We start from the raw sequence: 18137 nt of genomic DNA on the forward strand, positions 1-18137 counted from the left end.
GTAGTCCAGTCTTCTGATGAGTGGTAAAATTTGATAGCTAAATTATAATCAATATTTTATAGCTTTGCCTTGAATATAACCAATAGTAGATGATATGACTTCTACCAAAGCTTATCTGTACTCTATATTTATAGTTTCAAAGATTTTATCTTCAAAATACATCATTTTTTTATAATTTCAAAGATTTTATCTTCAAAATACATCATTTTTAAAATGGTACTTTAGCAAACACTTGCTATAATATAGCTTCAGTAGAAAAGCATGTTAATAGAAGTCTTATAGGGTAAAGAACTACTGTAATTTGTTTAAAACTTATATTTTTGGTGTTATGGAAGGACAAGGAGTCATAATTTACGAAAGAAAAACTAGTGTCCTAAATAGATACAAAGATGAGATTTTAAAAACTTCTGCACAGAGGGATACAAAAACTGCTAGGCCTCTTATGGGTTTATTGTCATTACTGTACTTTGTGCAGAGGTGCACTCTAGGCTTTGCTCAAGGATCTTTGCAGTGTTCCTTGAACCTCTTCCATCATGTCCAATCTCTTCTAACTTACTTTGTAGTGCAATCAATGGAATTTCCCCTAATAGTGATTCGGAACTAATTACCTTGTGTTGGGCCACATGAGTGAGATGAAATCTATGAATAAAGTTTTATTTCTAAATCCAACTCATTTGTATTGGCCAATTTTAATAATTTATTGTGAAATAAAGATCATATTCATCTTTCAGATTGATTGTTAGTGGCTGGGCTGGATGATGATCAAAGTTAGGATTGTGATGAGTTCGTTGAATGTTCTGATATGAATAGAAACTATGGTAAGTCATCTGTGTACTTATTTAATATTTTATTTGTGTATAAAGCAGTCAGTCAATATCCAGGTGAGATATGGTCTTACTGTATAAGATTTTTTAATTTCATGAAGTTCTCAAGAGGTGAGGAGGTACACCTTACCTCTGAAGTACATACATACATACATATACCAAGGCACTTCCCCCAATTTTGGGGGGTACCCAACATCAACAAATGGAACAAAACAAAAAAGGGGACCTCTACTCTCTACGTTCCTCCAGCCTAACAAGAGACTCAACTGAGTTCAGCTGGTACTGCTAGGGTGCCACAGCCCACCCTCCCACATTATCCACCACAGATGAATCTTCATAACGCTGAGTCCCCTACTGCTGCTACCTCTGCGGTCATCTAAGGCACCGGAGGCAGCAGCAGGGCCTACCGGAACTGCGTCACAATCGCTCGCCATTCATTCCTATTTCTAGCACGCTCTCTTGCCTCTCTGAAGTAAGAAGAAAAAATGGAATTTCTGTAAGTGTTTACAGGTAGTTTGAATCATATCATCGGTGGCATTTTACATGTTACTTTTAGATCCGACTTGTAATTATCGGAACAGCAATTAGAATGACGTTTGTTCCTATGTGGATATAAACTTCTGAGTCATTTATATGGGTTTACTCTTAACCCTTTTACCCACAGGCTCTTTGGAAATTTCCAACCTTAACCCCCAAGGGGTTACTTTTTTCCCAGCACATTTTGCTGTATATTTCTTTTGAATTGCTCTAACAGCCTTAATTTTTGTCATAGAGAGGTCAGGTTGGTCTCATTCTCTTGGAAAATGTCTGAATTTTCTCAAAAAAGTATCAAAAATATGAAAAAAATAATTTTTATAGCATTTTTTTGCAAGGACGTACCGGTACGTCCATGGGGGTAAAGGGATGGCTTTTGTGAAACGTACCAGTACGTCCTTTGGGGGTAAAAGGGTTAAGTAAATTTTACAATCGGGCACACTATTCTATCTAATTTCTCATCTTGTTTTGTTAAAGTATCTATAGTTTATATAGGAAATATGTATTTTAATGTTACTGTTCTTAAAATATTTTATTTTTCCCTGTTTCCCTTCCTCACTGGGCTATTTTCACTGTTAGGGCCCATAGCATTCTGCTTTTCTTAAGTAAATTTTACTCTCGGGCACACTATTCTATCTAATTTCTCATCTTGTTTTGTTAAAGTATCTATAGTTTATATAGGAAATATGTATTTTAATGTTACTGTTCTTAAAATATTTTATTTTTCCCTGTTTCCCTTCCTCACTGGGCTATTTTCACTGTTAGGGCCCATAGCATTCTGCTTTTCTTAAGTAAATTTTACTCTCGGGCACACTATTCTATCTAATTTCTCATCTTGTTTTGTTAAAGTATCTATAGTTTATATAGGAAATATGTATTTTAATGTTACTGTTCTTAAAATATTTTATTTTTCCCTGTTTCCCTTCCTCACTGGGCTATTTTCACTGTTAGGGCCCATAGCATTCTGCTTTTCTTAAGTAAATTTTACTCTCGGGCACACTATTCTATCTAATTTCTCATCTTGTTTTGTTAAAGTATCTATAGTTTATATAGGAAATATGTATTTTAATGTTACTGTTCTTAAAATATTTTATTTTTCCCTGTTTCCCTTCCTCACTGGGCTATTTTCACTGTTAGGGCCCATAGCATTCTGCTTTTCTTAAGTAAATTTTACTCTCGGGCACACTATTCTATCTAATTTCTCTTCTTGTTTTGTTAAAGTTTTTATAGTTTATATAGGAAATATGTATTTTAATGTTGTTCTTAAAATATTTTATTTTTCCTTGTTTCCTTTTCTCACTGGGCTATTTTCCCTGTTGGGGCCCCTGGGCTCATAGCATTTTGCTTTTCCAACTAGGGTTGTAGCTTAGCAAGTAATAATAATATGGTTACCAGGCAATTCCATGACTGGACAGTGAGTTTGTGTCTCTGAAAGGTTGAGTCACTCTACTCTTGGTCTCCGTCCTGGATGGCTCTCCATCTGATAGCTACGATCATGATTCCATGCTGGATCACCCTTTTCATTGATTTTTGTAAAATGAGTCGCTTTTCATGTACTATGCGGACTTGGTTAGCGGTATTTGTGTTATTAACTTAGTGAATTTTGCAGTGAGAGGCCGCTCTCCCAGTGGGATAAGTATCGTGCATATGCAAGTGAGCTGAAAGGGATGAATTCCCTTCCATGTCCTCTTGTCACAGAGACTTCAAACTTGGTTCATATTTGAGTGTATGGAAATCCACGCCAATTAATACATGTGAAGGTCAATGATCAAGGTCAAGGTCAGGCAAAAGGTTGAGAATTAAGCTGCCGCGGTGGAGGTTTGCGCTCTACTGAATGCCCTCTAGTCGTTGTTGTTGTTGTTACTATTACTATTATTATTATTATTGATAGTTAATATTTTTATTATTATTATTTTTTTTCTCTATCAGTCTTTCAACTGGGTGGTGTTTATAGTGTAGGGTTCCGAGTTGCATCCTGCCTCCTTAGGAGTCCCTCACTTTTCTTATTATGTGCGCCGTTCCAAGGATCACACTCTTCTGCATGAGTCCTTAGGCTACTTCAGCCTCTAGTTTTTCTAGATTCCTTTTCAGGGATCTTGGTATCGTGCCTAGTGTTCCTATGATGATGGGTACAATTTCCACTGGTATATCCCATATCCTTCTTATTGCTATTTTTAGGTCTTGATACTTATCCATTTTTTCCCTTTCTTTCTCCTATCAACTCTGAAGTCCCATGGTACTGCGACATCAACGAGTGATACTTTCTCCTTGATTTTGTCAGTCAACGTCACGTCTGGTCTATTTGCACGTATCACCCTATCTGTTCTGATGCCATAGTCCCAAAGGATCTTTGCCTGATCGTTTTCTATCACTCCCTCAGGTTGGTGCTCATACCACTTATTACTGCAAGGTAGCTGATGTTTCTTGCACAGGCTCCACTTAAGGGCTTTTGCCACTGAATCATGCCTCTTTTTGTACTGGTTCTGTGCAAGTGCCGGACATTTGGTTACTATGTGGTTCATGTTTTCATTTTTCGTATTTCAATTCCTACACACAAAGGTTTAAAGGTCGCTCATGAATGGCAGAGACAAGGGACAGTGACATTGCCCTAGCAATCAGGACAATGACCTAGAGACTGACCATATATTATATGATCAGTGCCCAAGCCTCCTCTCCACCCAAGCTAGAACCAGGGAGGGCCAGGCAGTGACTGCTGATGACTCAGCAGATAGACCTTTAGGCTCCCCCAAACCCCCGTCTATCATTCTTTGAACATGTCTATGTCGCTGTTATTCCTTCAGTTTCCTTCTTTAGCTCTCCCCTCAGTAGCCATTGCCACGTGTCATTGCTGGCTAGTTCTTTAGTCTATCTCATCTAATGTGTGTGCAGTGGTTTGTTGTGCCAGTCCTCTGTTCTGTTTGCCATTCTCCTGTCTCAGTATATTTCTGGGTCTTTGTCTGCTTTTATCAGTCCTTCTTCCCATGCACTCTTGAGCCACTCGTCTTCACTGGTTTTCAGATATTGCCCCAGCACTGTATTATTATTATTATTACTATATTATCATTATTATTATTATTATTATTGTTATTGTCATTGTTAGTATTGTTGTTGTTAATATGAATATTGATATTGATGTTCATGTTAATATTATTGTTATTAGCCAAGTTATAACCCTGGTTGGAAAAGGAGAATGCAACAGACCAAGGGCTCCAACAAGGAAAGTAGCCCACCGAGGAAAAGGAAATGAGGCAATATCAAATAAACTACATAAATAATGAATAGAAATATAAAATATTTTAAGATTAGTAACAATGTTATAGTAGATCAATCATATATAAATTATAGCTTTTCACTATTAAGTAAAAAGTACATTACTTGAAGTTCAAGTGAATGTGTAAATTAAGTTTGATTATTTTGTGTGGAAGATCCAGCTTCATTTTGTATTATAGAGAGAATGTTTAAAGTTATTTTTTTTCATTAGAAATTGAAATTATATTTCTGGGTCGAACCTGTGACGGCCGGCGAAAAAGTCCTTCTTTGTACTTTTTCTGATATAAATCTTCCAAATATACCAGAGAAAATTAAAAGCATGGAATGCAGAGGTTACAACCCTCGCGCGAGCACCTTGTTGGTGTCGTATATCTAACAAGGGCGTTTGTAAAACACTATTCACAGGCTGTCTTCCATTTAGATAATCCCTTCATCAAAAGGGGGAGGGCCGTGACAGGCCCTAGAGAATACAGTTGGGTTACCCTACCGACACCCACCACTCGCGCTCACTAGGTCATCCTTCTATTTTGGACTAGCCAGCAAAGTTGATAAGTGTTTTGCCCAGTGTTTTTCGAAGTGATTGTCGTTAATTCAACATGACTGACGTTGATACTTCACCCTTACCAATGTTAAGTACCATAGTTTGTTTTGGCAGCTTTTGACAGTACCGGGCATTTGTTCTGTTTCCAATATGGTGGTTTTTAGTTTTGGAAGCGATTGTCTTGCCGAGGTATCGGCAGCCATTTTGGGTTATGTTCGCTTCGGTAAATATTCTAGTTAATTTTGCCCATCTGGTACTCTGTCATCTTGGTTATATCACTTACGTTTTATGGCCTGTTAGTGTTATCATTAATTTTTACTATGGTATTTATTTGCTTGCAAGTCCAATTTGGACCTACGAAGAATAGCGATTTAAAGAATAGCGAATTAAAGTTTAGCGATTTAGTCTGTTAGTTTGTTCTCGCCTCAGAGGCTTCGATTTAGACTATATCCTTGTTTTTTGTTACGTTATTCTTCGTTCTTGGTTATTACTAAGAAAAGCAATCAATTTTATTAATGTTCTTGTTTTATTGTGTGATGTTAGTTTTTTATTATGTAACCTTGAGAGCGAAAACAGAGACTGCTCGTTCCCTGTTCTACAGATATGAGTTATTCCTTCTCTCGTTTTCTTTGTTAGCTCGAGTAAGAGAGGTGAATTTCCCGTTCTCCGTTTTTATACGATCACGAGTTATTCAAGCCTCCTCTTAGTATCAGAGTTGATGATAGTACGTTTAATATTATAAACGTTTTTATTGATGTGGTTACTGTTAATATAGCTAACAATATTAATAGGTACGTTAGTGTATGAGTCATTAATTGGGGTCGTTTTATACCGACACCCTTAGCTCCGAAGTTATGCTTAGCTCCGCCTTGAGTTATGCTCCGTTATATGGATACTCATTGGGTGAGAACTAGTTAACGTTCAGGAGCAGATTTTGGAGTGCAACGGTGTAATCCGGCACTCGGACTCCGGCTGAAGCCTTTTACACACGAACCTTTGTCATGTTTGATCATAATTACACCGTTACGGCCGGCTTCACGGGAGATAACACAATCATTCATTGAGGTTAATGTTATCGTACCGGGAACGGTCACGATATCACGGTGACGGGCCTTTGCTACCGGATCTCCGGTACAAACAGAGATCAAGCAGACGGCCAGAACCGGAGTTAACAATGTGATACCGATGAAGACTAAACAGTTTCATTATTACGGTCCCTTTTTCATCGAATCTCCGGCTTCACTGGAGATAACACAAACATTCAGTATTAGAGAATGTTATCGTACCGCTAAGGATCACGTTTTCACGATGACGGACCTTTGTCACTAGTTCTCCGTTACAAACAGAGATCAATCAGACGATCAGAATCAGGGTATGAACCCCTTTTTTCATAAATAATCACAATATCGTTATTACGTTCCTTTTCATCGAATCTCCGGCTTAACCGGATATCGTACAGGCGATCAGCATTGAGGTTAATATTAGTTTTCCTCTGGTGTTCACGTTGTCACTATGACGGACCTTTGTACCGGGGATTGTTACCGGAGCTCCGGTACAGACAGAGCTCACTCAGACCACGGGTGGCCAATCTCTTGTTTTGCTGTAAAGGAAAGGATTTAACATGAATACAAAGTAAACTGTACTTACTTTAATGACACTTTGAATTTGCGTTGGTAATATTCATTAGTTATTCTTGAAAGTCCAAATAAAAATATATGAACATAACTATGCCTATATTTATGCATATATTTAATTCTAACTATGTATAAATATGGATAAATATCCATACAACATCGTGTTCAAATAGAAATAAATTGATTATGCCTATATTTATGCATTTTCAATTCTAACTATGCCTAAATATGAATAAATATCCATACAACATAGTGTTCAAATAGAAATAAATTGATTGTGCCTATATTTGTGCATATTCAATTCTAACTATACCTAAATATGAATAAATATTCATACAACATCGTGTTCAAATAGAAATAAATTGATTATGCCTATATTTATACATATTCAATTCTAACTATGCCTAAATATGAATAAATATCCATACAACATAGTGTTCAAATAGAAATAAGTTTCCACTCAGTACTGGGAACCAAACGTTGGCCCCTTCTAATGAAGGGCCGGGTCGAGGCTAACCATGCCATGAGAGGCTATCTACTGTTCCTTGAAACTCTGGTCAGTGAACAGATGAATCAATAGAATACTAATAGCCAGTAAATAATGTTAGACCCGGTTCTGAACGTCTGAGTCAGGGGTGGCCAACCTGTGGCGGATGCGCCAACAGTGTCACATTTCATGAATACAAGTGTCGAACTATACCCCAAAAGATAGTACATTAAATGATTTTTCTTTAAAAATGATTTTTATGAGTTGTACAGTTGATCCCAGCCTGTGAATAGGATCACTAACCAAAGTTCAAGGAACATCCAGACTTATGTCCCCTTTCTTTTACAGAAGGTTCGCCTACATGGTTCCCGTCAGGATGATGATGAATCTCTCTGGCCTGCAAGAGAGGCTCTCCGCCCTTGGTTATCAAGGTTGGGAAGAAATGCTCCATCTAGAGGTCCCTATCTCCTCAGAGTGTCCTCTCTAAGGTTGGACGACGACCCCATGGACGGACAGGTAGGTGGGGATGAATTTTGAGCCTTCAGCTTTGCAATTACCTACGTCACCGACCTAGGACCCTTAATGGATCCTGATGTTCATGTTACCCTGCATAAACCGTGACTGCTAAAAGCAACACATTCTAGGGAAAACCAAGGGGCTATGACGGAGCTCAAAAGTATGGTAGTGAGTCAGATCCATTCAGGAACTCAGAAGTTTCCCCCTACAGCCCCAGGCATATCGAAGTAACCTCCTTCGATAAAAACAACGCATAGAGATTTGCCTTACATGTTCCATATATAGATGGTACCATAAATCTGGATGGCATAGACATCCTCCCTCTGGGGGACCTAGAATTTACTCCCAGGTACTAGAATTCCCGTTCAACGGATTCATTCGATTGAAAGAGATTGCCTTGGTTAGGTTAGACAAGGTACCGAAGGTAACAGTATTATTTCCTAAAGGACAGGCCCGATCTGTCTGGACCAGGATGTTGTCAGTCTGGGGGTTACGATAATTCCAAGATCTGCCCTTCCAATTCGACCTACACGTTTGATGGTCTGATCGGGTTAGTTGTGGGAAATACGTTCTGTCTGAGGCCTCTATCAGACAGGAATCGATAGTCGGTTACCCACTCGTCATCACAGCCTCCCTCCGATTCGACGTCTATGCATCCAAATCCCCCTCATCAGGTGGTCTACCTCACTGATTCCCCAGGTACACAGCCAACCCCGTTGGGATGTTTTACCTGCATACAGCCCTAGATCCGAACCCTCAGGCTCCTCTCGTGGACACCAGAGAGGAAGCTACAGGAGTAGAAGACAGTCTCGCCATCGAGACGGACCTAGAAAAAAGGGGGCTCGGAGAAGGAAAGTACCTAGATTCACCCCCTCACAACGCGGTGGTCCCGGTAGGGGGTAGACTTTACCACTTTCGAGACCATTGGACCTTCGGTCTGTGGGCTCATAGCATAATCTCTAAAGGTTTGAGGTGAAAATGGTCACAAGGTCCTCCTCCTCCACCAGTGACCTTCTCCCAGAAATCCACTCCCATCCTGGAAGAGTACACCACAGGGTTACTCAAGAAGAAGCAATCAAACGGGATCGATCACTGAAGTTCCAAAGCCACCTGTTCACAATTCCGAAGAAAGGCTTGGCGGCATTGAGAGTGGACCTGGACTTGTCAAGCTAAACTCTTACATTCTCTGCGACAAGTTCCGGATGTTGACTATCTCTCAGGTACGGACCTTACTTCCCTGTAGGACCGTCACCACCTCTGTCGATCTTACCGACGACTATTATCTTGCGCCTTTAGCTCGAAACTTCTCTTCTTATCTGGGTTTCCGCCTAAGCAGGAAAGCCTTTGTGTTCAAGACATGCCCTCTGGCCTCAATATTGATCCCAGGATATTCACAAAACTAGGAGAGAGAGTGTTAGAACAACTCAGGAACCAAGAGATACAGATCATTGCTTATCTGGCCGGTTGGCTCATTTGGGCCCGGCCGGTCATAGAAGGCAACAGAGCTACGAAGGAATTATTCCAATTTCTCGACAACCTGTGATTTCGGGTCAATCTCCAAAAAATCTCGCCTGCAACCATCAGTCCGCTTAGAATGGTTAGCCATTCAGTGGGACCTTTCGAAGCACACGTTGTCTCTCCCTTCCAAAAGGTAAGAGGAATAGTTTCCAAGATCAAAAAATTTTCTCAAACACAAACAGGTGTCCGAAGAGCCTTAGAAAGTATCCTCGGACTTTTCCAATTCACTTCAGTAACAGATCTAATAAAAGCCAAACTCAAAGACATCAATCGAGTTTGGAGAAAGAGAGCTACAGTACCTATAAGAGACATGGTCTCGAAGATCCCCTCTGTCTTGAAAATGAGACTACACCCATGGTCCGAACCGAAGGACCTCTCCAAATCGGTTCCTCTACAATTCCCACCTCCACAAGTGACATTCCATACAGCCGCGTCTCTAAGTGGATGGGGGGGATTACTCCGAACATCAGATGTTTCAGGTTCTTGGTCACTCTCCATGAAACAGTCCCATATCATTGTTCTCAAAGCCATGGCAGTGTTCTTGACCCTGAAGAGAGACTCTCCTCCGAGGTCGACCCACATCAGAGTAGTGTCAGACAGCACAGACGCAGTACACTACGTCAACAGGGGAGGATCCAAGTCACCCAACCTGAATCAGATCCTGGTCACTATCTTCGCCTGGGCAACAGAAGAGAACTGGTTCCTGTCAGCACCTCACCTAGCGGGAGGCCAGAATGTGAGAGCGGACTCACTATCCAGGACGGATCCACTGGAGTCAGAATGGTCTCTAGACATAATTTCATTCCGGTGGATACTCAGGCTCGTTCCAGGCCTCCAGGTAGATCTATTCGCAACTCAGATGAATCACTAACTTCCTTGTTATGTGACCCCAACCCTGGACCCTCGGGCTTATGCCATGGACGCATTACCCCGGGATTGGAACCATTAGAAGAAGATTTCCCTATCTCCCCCAGGGAATCTTCTAAAAACTTTTACACAAACTACGCTCCTTCCCGGGCGCAGTGGCTTTAGTACCACCTCACTGGCCAAGAACAGTTTGTTTTCCTCTCCTCCTCGAGTTGAAACTCAGTCCCATCCGGATCCTGTTCCTCAAACTGACCCGAGTATCCAAACTCACTGTGTCAGATTACTCAAGGATAGCCAAAACTCTAACTTTGTGGACTACAGGAAGTTGGCAGCTCGTAGAGATGCGAACATTGAACCGGAAACGATCTCTTCATCGAATGGGACAAAAAGGGACTCGACAATTCGCCAATATGATTCGGCCGTTAACAACCAGTAGGTCCCCTAAGAGTGCAGACCATACTCGTATGTCCCCGCATTTAGCCATCTCTTTCTTGAGGTTCCTATTTGACAAAGGCCTAACAGTTAGCACTTTAACCACCATCAAGTCAGCTTTGAAGAAGATCTACCTTGTTGGGTTCAACATTAACCTAGCTGATTCCTATTTCTCATCAACCCCAAAAACATGTGCTAGGCTTCTACCTTCGGTTCGGCCACAAAAGGACTCTTGGTCTCTGAACGGTGTTCTCAAACTTGCGATGGACACGGACAATGAATCCTGCTCTTATATCACTCTTCTTAGGAAGACTTTATTTCTAACGGCTATAGCTTCAGGTGATGGAACATCAGAACTAGCAGCTCTCACGAAACCCGGAAAACATAGATTTCCTCCCTTCAGCCGAAGTACTCCTTTCCAGACAAAGCTTCCCTAGCTAAAAAATGAGGATCCGCAAAATAGGTGCTCCTCTCGGAAGATTATTCTTCATCCCCAGGATTTTTCTCCGTGTACAGTCACACTCTCAAGCCCCTTTTTAGCTAGAACTGCCACCCGCTCGTCTGGCTCCTTGGTTATCAGGAAACAAGGAGGTACTATTTCCATTCACGGTATCAGGCAACAAATCCTCTACTTCATTAAACATACTAATCCGGAATCATTTCCCCAGGCTCATGATATACGGACAGTAGATGCCTCCAACAATGATTTCCAGAACAGGGACTTTGGTGATTTTAAAAAATATACGGGTTGGAAATCCCCTATGGTTGTCAAACGCCAATATCTAAAGATCTTACAGGCCCTTAAATACCCAACGATGGCAGAGGGGAGCCTTATCTCTCCCCATTAATCTCCTCTTCTTCCTTTCTTCCATCTCTTCTCTTCTCCCTCCTACCCGCCACTCACACCACGTCGCCGCTCTCCTTGGTAGTTCGTTAGCCCTATGATATTTGCCATGTTTAATTCCTATGGTTTAACTGTTATTGTAGTTACCGTTCCTTTAATGTTTAGATATACTTAGACATGTAAGGTTTGATGCCTTTTGCGATTCGACACTCAGTTGGTTCCTTGTCGTCATTATTATTTAACCTTACGTTCCCTATGTCATTTGGCTGGTTGGTAATTGGACGATTACTTTATTATATCATAGTATTGTCGTACATGGTGATTGTATTCTCCTCATTATGTTATTAATTTATTGGGCTTGGAAGGCATTCTCTGGTACTTTTTCGCCGGCCGTCACAGGTTCGACCCAGAAAAGGGATTTTGACGAAGGAAAAATCTATTTCTGGGGAGAGACCTGTGACGCCCGGCGAAACCCTTCCCGATGATTTTTGTACGGACCCACCCTTTCCTTGCCAAGCCATATGTTCTTGCAGAAGGATGACCTAGTGAGCGCGAGTGGTGGGTGTCGGTAGGGTAACCCAACTGTATTCTCTAGGGCCTGTCACGGCCCTCCCCCTTTTGATGAAGGGATTATCTAAATGGAAGACAGCCTGTGAATAGTGTTTTACAAACGCCCTTGTTAGATATACGACACCAACAAGGTGCTCGCGCGAGGGTTGTAACCTCTGCATTCCATGCTTTTAATTTTCTCTGGTATATTTGGAAGATTTATATCAGAAAAAGTACAAAGAAGGACTTTTTCGCCGGGCGTCACAGGTCTCTCCCCAGAAATAGATTTTTCCTTCGTCAAAATCCCTTTCTTAGATGCTGGAAAAACACCTTAGAGAGATCTGTTTTTTTCCATGAATTGAAGAAATGGTAGCCATTGAATAATTAACTTTTAGAAAATTTTGTTTAATTTAAAAAGAAGGAAAATTATTTATTTCAGATCAAAATCTTTCATCTGGCTTATTTTTTTATTACAGGATATAACCTCACTGCTGTTCCCTGCTGAATTGAGCTCCATCCTGTCGGAGAAAGGAGTCGTCTGGCTGACCTGGGAAACCTCACGACCTCTTCACATCTTCACGGCTGTCATCTATCTCAGACTATCAATTTTAAATAGTGTAGATCATGCATTTAGATTTATTTTAAGCATTATTCATAGTTCTGTATTGTACTTTAGCTTTCCCACTTACGGCCTGCCGTAGTGCAAGAGCCCGTGGCATGCACTTTTCAGAAATAGTTTAGACTTTGCTGGTTCTTTTTTTTTTTTTTTACTAAAACGAGTCCATGATTTAATGACTGGGTTGATGGAATTTAAAGTAAGTTTTCTTTAGAAAATAGCCCCTAAAAACTGCAATAAATTTTCTTTATGATAGGTAAGCTTCATAGTACCAAACTCTCAGTAGCTGGAAGTTTAGTGATTAGATATATTGCAAATACTGGAGATTCTGACAAAATATCTGTAAAGAATTCGGGACTATACTTTAACTCCTGAAACTTCTTGAAAAAAATGCTGATAAGTAGATGAAATATACACTGTAGTCTATCTATCTACCAAGGCATTTCCCCCAATTTTGGGGGTAGCCAATATTAAAAAAAAAGAACAAAAGGGGAACTTTTCTTTTCTTAGCTCCTCCCAGCCTGAGGAGCTATTCAGCTGAGTTTGGTTGGTACTGCTAGGGTGCCCCATCCCACCCTCCCCCATTTTCCACCACAATGAAGTTTCATATGCTGGTTACCCTATTGCTGCTACCTCAGTGGTCATCAAGGTGACCAGAGGTAATAGCAGAGCTTTTCAGAACTGCATCACAATTGCTTGCTATTCATTCCTATTTTTAGCACGCACTTCTGCCTCTCTAACATCTATCCCAGGGCTGCCGGATTCTCCACACTAGGCAACTCCACAACACTGATTCAAGAATCAGTCTTTCAGTGAGTCGGCAACATCAAACGCTGAACTTCACTGAGCCTCCTAGTCCCATAGCATCCACACTTTCATAGACTTTACAATTATTGTAATTTTTATATAGATATCACGGGGAAAATAAATAATAAAACACTCATATTAATTATTTATTACTTTTTATTACATTTTAATCGACATACATCATCTCATTACAAAGTGTGGAATTTATTAACACTCGGATTCCACATTCCACACTTGATCAAGATGTGGAGCAGATTAGCCGTATCGATGACGTCGATTCCACGTTTCGGCAGCCCTGATCTATCCTCCTGTTACCTAGGGCTTCCTTCACTCCATCCATCCACCCAAACCTTGGTGTTCCTCTTATACTTCTCTGATCAACTCTTCTATTCATCTTTAGCAGACAGCCATTTTCCATCCTCTTTACATGGCCAAACCGCTTCACATTAATATCCATTCTAGCTGCTAATTCATTTCTCACACCCGTTCTTACCCTCACTACTTCGTTCCTAGCCCTATCCAATTGACATATACTAGCCATACTCCTCACACACTTCATCTTGAGCACATTCAATTTCTATCTCTCTGTCTATTTCATTCCCCACAACTTCAATCTGTATATCACAGTTGGTACAACCACTGTCTCATACAGAACTCAATTTATATTCCTCCCTAACCCTCTCTTCTTCACCTGTCCCTTCACTGCTTCCAACACTACATCTTTCATTCAATCTCTGATGTACATCTGCTTCCACTTCACCATTTGCAGTCACAACAGAACCTAAGTACTTAAACTGATCTACTTCCTCAAGTAACTCTCCATTTAGCATGACATTCAACCTAGCACCACTCCCTTCTCATGCATCTCATAACCTTACTCTTGGTAGTTTAACCTATGGGTATTTGATAACTCCCCATGACTCAATTCCTGAATTGAAGAAGAATTTTCTTTCGATCTAACATACAGGTAGTTTTTTCCCTTCAGTTTTCAACTAACAATGCATATTAGTATCTTTGAAGCATCCCTTTAGCTTTTAGCTTCACACCCTTTAGTTTTGTCTTTCTTCCATTTTGCTGTCCAACCTCTTGAATTTTATTTCATACTGCAACTGCTGTATTTTTTTCTTGTCACACCTGGGTGCTGAATGGATAACCTTGTCTCATTGCCAGGCTAACAGCTAGAATTTATCAATCCAATCCAATCATCCTTTGATACTGATGTTCACACTAGTTCATGTATTTTTTATATCTCCTTGGTGATGATTCCTTCTTCTTTGATTAAAGCTTTTCCTGCTATGCGGGGTTCTATATCTGGAAAGCCTCTTCGAATTTCTTCTATCTCCGATGTCCTCTACTGAGAGATCTTTCTCCTCCATTTCTGCTGTTACACACTCCATCTATCTTCTCTTTGGTCTCCCCCTCCTCCTACTTGGCACATCCATGTCTAACAACCACCTCCCAACATACTCTTGGTCTCTCCTCATTACGATTCCTGATGGTTAGAATTACCTCGTATTCCTCGATATGCTTATCTTTTCCGTCACCCTAGATCTCAAGTGTTTGATTCGAGTTGGAAGGATATTGAGATGTAAAAGATAGGGCAAGGTCTTTAAGAATAAGGTAGTGGTGATGTTTTGTTATATCAGATATAATCTTATTATAATATAACTTTAAAAATCAACAATAGCACTGTAATAATCTATAGTAAAATATGTGACAGGGTTCACTGGTTGTTAGTGACAAGCTCTATCCAAATATGAGTACTGTACTGTGTAATCATTATTCATGAGCCAAGAAAGGAAGAACGTTGGAAGGCTTTTGCCTTTTTCTTATTTTCTGAGGATACTTTATGAAATGGAGTAAATTCGCAACGCATTGCACCTTTAAAGGCTTTTTCTAAATATGATTTGGGAAAAAAGTTAGAGAGTTTTGTTAGAGGGACTAAAGAAGAATTGAGTAGTAAACAGAAGAGAGTTCATTCATTTTGTCAAAGATACTAGTATACATGGTAAGTTTTATTTATTTTTATGAGATGATACTGTAAAGGACTATTTTTTTTTCTTAATAAATTGTGCCTGTGTTTTATTACTTAGTCATAGTTTCTGCAGAGTTATGATGATTATCTTTCACTCATTCTCACTTTAACTGTCTCAGGAGTTTATATAATGTACAAACAAGCCTTCTATCATATAGAAGCCTTTGTTGATAGATTAGGCAGAAAGGTCAAGTTCTGGATTTGGAATATTAATGAGCAAAGTGATAATCCAAAATGGGTTTTATTTTTATTTGAAGATTATTAGTTTTTATTTTTTTTGCACAAGATAATGTACTAATCATTGGTGAAGGTGACACATAGAGGCTTTAAGGGTAGACTAACTGTAATGTTCCAAGTTTCCACATGTCCCCTTATCTATGTATGAATCAAGCTCCTTTATTCCATATTTTAAAATGGTTAACTTTTGGGTTTTTCATTATCACCTTTTTCCATTCTCATTTTATCATTACTAGTGTTTTTCCAATTATTTCTTAATGAATAGTCATTATTACTTCAGCATGTTAGCTCCTAATATTGTCTCTATACCAGACCTTAAGCAGTCTGTAGAATTGTATGGTCATGTGAATACTGCAGTCTATCTTAATTGAAGTTGGTATATATCTTTCGTGCTTGACCATCTTCAATTTGTTTTCTTACCTTTAAACCCTGTTCCTTTCCAATTGTTTTGTTCTTTTTTTTTTGTTCCTTGCACAATTTCTTCATATCACAAACCTCACTCTTTCGCTACTCGCTGTACTCTGTCAAGGAAGTACTGTATTCATCTTAATTATCCCATCATCACTACTGGTAAATACTAATATTTTTGTATCTTATTGTTTTGCCTTGTTCCCTTTAATTTGACATAACTCTTGTTCTCCCCTACACCTGCAATCCCTTATCTATTCTTTGAAAGGTAGGGTTCATCTGGCATCATGGTAGTTTCCTTTGATTTTTGTTTTCTTTGTCAAGATGTAGTGTATGCGGATGTCAAGATGTATGTGTGGATGTACACCTAACACTACTTCAAGCTTTGTATCTTTTATAAGGTACTTACTATCTAAATCTATTGTCATCAGCCTCCTCTTGCCATCTGCCTTTAATCTATCTAGTCTGCTTAACTGTTCTCACACCCAGGCCTTTCCAAATGATAAGTATCTTGTATTAATTTTTTTTTCAGCTTATAATTGCCTTACCATATTAATATCATTCAATCTTTTCATATCAAGTATTTGACTCCATAGTCCCCTGTATTATTCCAATATTTTTTTTTATTTGTCTTATAATGAAGAATTAAGTTTATAACCTCCTGAACTTTCTAGCTCCCTCCTCAGCCCATAATTTTTCTTGTTCTCCTGATCTCAACTATGACTCGCCCTGTTGTCATTGACTGTACATATTGTCCACTACTTTTGTATTTCCTTTCTTGTATTATGTAGTACCCAAGCTCACATCTCTCTTAGGTTGTAGTCTACCTGTGTCAGTGGGAATGTAGTTTAGAACATTTAACTGGGTGAATTAATTGTGCAAAAATTTACAAATTTGAAAACGCTTTCTGAACACTGCAAGGAAAGATGTCTTCTTGTATAATTTGATGTCTTGGTAGTTTATGTTGGCCTTCGCATAGAGTAAGCAGCCCAATATTAATTGGAAGGTCATATTTTTAGTCTTAAGTTACCAATCTTTGTACTTAGAACCAGAACTTGGTCTCCCTGCCTGAATTGATCATGTTTATGTATAGATATGAAATGATTTTGATAATTTAACTTATCTGTGATATTTTGTAATGTTTCTCTCTCTCTCTCTCTCTCTCTCTCTCTCTCTCTCTCTCCACTTGGTAGCATAGTTCCTGATTTCCAAATGACCTGTTGGGGTTCATTAGCAATAGCAATTACAAAATCGTCTCTAGGGAATGGGGCTCCCGACTTCCCTGTCATTTAAAAAACGGTGTTGCGTGGTATCTCATCTTTCTTCAGCTTCAGGCTGCATTTTAGTTACTTGGTTCAGTTTGTAAGTTTTCATTTTTCTGAGAATGTTGAATTCAGTAAGTCTTCTTTTCATCCCAAGTTAGATTGGCACTTTGATATTCGAGTTTGATATTCTCTGCCTGATCTTCAAGAGGGAACTGACTTAGACCATTTTATTTTATTGACTTATGTATTTCCCAGCCACCAGGGCTCTCTTAAGTGGTTTTAAAGAGCTTTCTTGAATAATAGTCATTGGTACTTGACCTTTGAGTCCACCTGCTTTATGCTTCACATACTTCTGAGAATAGAGGTTGAGGCATATTCTCTATTTATGAATCCTTGTTAACCTTTAGAGGTTGAGGCATATTCTCTATTTATGGATCCTTGTTAACCTTTAGAGGTTGAGGCATGTTCTCTATATATGGATCCTTGTTAACCTTTAGAGGTTGAGGCATGTTCTCTATATATGGATCCTTGTTAACCTTTACAGGAAGAGGGACAGCTGTACAATATACTCTTTTTAGATGTCCTATTTTCTGCAGAAAAAAAATCCTAATTTTGATATGTCAGAGTAATTAGGGATCATACAGTAATTGAAGTAGGAACTTTGCTAATTCCACACTGCTCAATACTGTTGGAAAAGACAGGCAAGGCATTTCATGTGTTTTTTCTATTGTCACTCTACTTAATCACTACCTT

At 39.4% G+C, this 18137-nt stretch overlaps 1 protein-coding gene across 2 annotated transcripts in view; it reads left to right on the forward strand.

Moving 5' to 3' along the window:
* The window catches only part of LOC137623146 (uncharacterized), a 419809-nt gene that overhangs the window by 241678 nt on the left and 159994 nt on the right, over window positions 1–18137 (forward strand). The window lies entirely within an intron of this gene.

Source organism: Palaemon carinicauda, chromosome 30, assembly GCF_036898095.1.
Source record: "Palaemon carinicauda isolate YSFRI2023 chromosome 30, ASM3689809v2, whole genome shotgun sequence".
NCBI classification, from domain to species: Eukaryota; Metazoa; Arthropoda; class Malacostraca; order Decapoda; family Palaemonidae; genus Palaemon; species Palaemon carinicauda.